The sequence below is a fragment of the Pteropus vampyrus genome, unplaced genomic scaffold (genome assembly GCF_000151845.1).
Source record: "Pteropus vampyrus isolate Shadow unplaced genomic scaffold, Pvam_2.0 Scaffold436, whole genome shotgun sequence".
Lineage (NCBI taxonomy): Eukaryota > Metazoa > Chordata > Mammalia > Chiroptera > Pteropodidae > Pteropus > Pteropus vampyrus.
Window position 1 is genome coordinate 301243 of NW_011889217.1, and position 3127 is coordinate 304369.

A 3127-nucleotide genomic window follows, 5' to 3' on the forward strand; every position below is an offset into this window, starting at 1 on the left:
AAGATGCCTAAAAATCTTTATTTCTCAAGCCTGTTTGGAGGTGAGAGTATTCAACAGACACGTGTTGAGCTCCTGCTTTGTGCAAAGACTTCTTTTCAGTTTTGTGAGGACTTAAAAGATGGAGAGGTTCCTACCTTCAAGAGCTTCCTCAAGGAAGAAGAGGTAAGTTCGCTTAAAAATATGCTGGGAAACTCGACAATATAAGAGTAACCCAGTACTAAAAGGGGTCAGTTCCAAAATTCTAAATTATTAAATTTTAACATTTACTTAGCAGAATTAACGCAGGCTAAAAGATAAATCCACTTTATTCCTTTGACCAAAACTAAAGTTTCTATAGGTTGAAAGTATACAATTTAAATATATAAAGAGGCAGAAAAGAGAAATGAGGTAAGTATACCTACCTGTGCTTGTCATTTGGAAAAGGCACAAAGTGGAGGAGGTTAATGCATAAGAGGGGCGGGATATTTAACAACAGGATGTCAAGGACAACACTGAGGATGCATTATCAGGATCCAATGTCAGGCAGATTCAGATACTGAACCCAAGATGAGCAACTTCTCAGTAACAAGCTCAGACTAAATGGATCAGACCAGTTTCTAAACCCAGAAAGCCAATCTTTCATTCTTCATTTGAACCATGACTTATTCCAAAACAAATTTAAGGCTATTTAGAAATATGTAAACATGTTACAAGAGAAAAATAAATCCAAAATAGAAAGATGAGGCAAAGAGCAAATAAAATTAAGAAAACAAGATGGGAGGTAAGTCAGCCTGCAAACTATAACGGGAGATCCTATGTTCTTTCTCAAGTAGCCTCCTTATTGCTGGAATAAAGAGGCAAACACAGTGAGTTACAGGGCACACTGTCACCACCCTGATATCAAAATACCAAAGAAGACAAACGACAATCAGAAGATTATTCAGAACAAAGGAAATATAATGGGTATGGAATAGACATTCCCCCAAACTCCAGGAAAACTTGACATCTTGTTCCCCAAACAAGACCCACAGCCCAGTGACATGGTCACTACATCCCCCACACCCAAGTTCTCCTCCTGATGAGTACAACAGAGCTGCTTCTCTGTGTACACTTTCCTGTGCTCACACTCCCTTTCACTAACATGTGAAGTGTCACTGAGGATATGAAGTGTCCTTAGACACTTCAACCAACTCCTCATGTGAGTTTTAGACACACTCTGTCTGGTCTCTCTCTCTTTTTTTTTTTTTTTTTTTTTAGGCAAGGCAACCCTTGGTTAACCTCACTGAATTGCAAGAAGCTTGTCAGTTTATAATCCCTTTTTTTTTTTTTTAAATTTTTTACACCTATAGCACCTGATCTTCCTAGGTGGTCTCCCATCCAAGTACTAACTAGACCCAACCCTGCTTAGCTTCCAAGATCAGATGGGATCAGGCTTGTTCAGGATAGCATGGCCATAGACTGGTCTCTTCTTTATCACTGAATTTCATCAAACTAATCCTGCAAACTTATTAGGCAAAATGCACTAGCTATGACCTAGATAGATGGTTCCCCAAAGGGCAGCAGCAGTGCTTCCAAGATATTGGCGATCTTGGCATAGGATAAGCTAAGAAGAGTGGCCCTAGATTCTCTATAAGAGATGCTACTGCCAACAGTAGGACATATTCTAAGCTTCTACACACAAAAATGAGCATGCCTTTTCACATAGTAATTCAACTAATAGGAATGTATTCTAAGGAGTAAATAAAAAACAGGAGGGGAAAGTATGTTCAAAGAAATCCATTGTCATTCTCATGTTTCATTCATCATAGCCCCTAAGCATACAAAATCCTCTACTAATGTTGCCAGTAAAAGGCCATATTAAGTGACTGATCTGAAAACAACATTAAAAGTGATTAAGGACTACAAAGGTGGAAAATCAGTGATGATTATTTCTCGCCAGTCAGGCATGTTCCATTCCACCACAGCTACAATCTGAAAGAACAACAATGATAAAAGCTGTTACAGGACTTTGCTTCATTGAAGGCAAAAAGACTAACAAATTTGAGAAGGGCCTTTATCAGACATGGAGAAACTTCTAATGACTTGGATTAAAGACCAGATATATGAGTGTATCCCTCTCATCACTACGAGAATCATGGCCAAGGAAAAAATTTGTTGAAAGAAAAGGCTGGACCTGACTATGATACTGAATTTACTGCTAGCTCCAGGTGGTTTGAGAATCATCATTCATTACATAATGAAAAGTGAGTGGTAAGTCTGCAAGTGCTGATGTGAAGGCAGCTGAAGAATTTTTGGAAACTCTAGATGTGCTGATTGTGGAGGAAAATTACTTGCCAGAGTAAATACTCAATATGGATAAAGTCTCCCTATTCTGGAAACAAATGTCTGAAAGGGCTTTCATCCATTAAGCAGGCCAAGTCAATGCCAGCTTTCAAGGCTTTTAAGGACAGAATAACAGCCTTCCTTGGGAGCAGTGTTGCAGGCTACAAATTGAAACCCTTTGTGATCTGGCACAGTGAGAACCCCAGGGCCCTCAAGCATACCACTAGGCACACACTGCCAGTGTATTACAGAAGCAATAAGGTCATGGGTGGCCAAGCTGTTCTTCTAAGATGCCCTCTTGGATTGCTCTATGAGAGAAATGGAAAAGTACTGTTCAGAGAATAACCTACCTTTCAAGATTTTGCTTACTGTTGAAAATGCTCCCAGATATCCTCCTTTTATTGATGACCCTACCCAAATCAAAATGGTGTTTCTCCCTCCAAACACCACCTCTTTGATCCAAACAGTGGATCAAAGACTGACTTATAGAAGCTTTTAAGGCTTACTGCCTGAGGAGGACCTTTGCCCAGGCTATTGCTGCATCTAATAAGAAGACACATGCAATTCGGGAAGGATTACATCTATGACTGTATCAAGAACCTTGCTTGGGCTTAGGAGGATGTCACCAAGGTATGAATGGCATCTGGAAGAAGACACTCAAGAGGGTCATCCATGACTTCAAAGGATTCGCTAAGAATGAGGAGGTTGCAAAAATCAGTGAGGCTGTGGTTGAGATGGCAAACACCTTTACCCTGGGTGTGGACAAAGATGACATTAAGGAGCTCCAGGAGGTGGTTCCTCAGGAATTGACTAATGAATTGTTGGA

The 3127-nt window shown here is 40.0% G+C and overlaps 1 pseudogene; it reads right to left on the bottom strand.

The window, feature by feature from the left end:
- Positions 1-1319: 1319 nt before the first annotated feature.
- LOC111732268 lies at positions 1320-1438 on the bottom strand (annotated as a pseudogene).
- Between the last annotated feature and the right edge of the window lie 1689 nt (positions 1439-3127).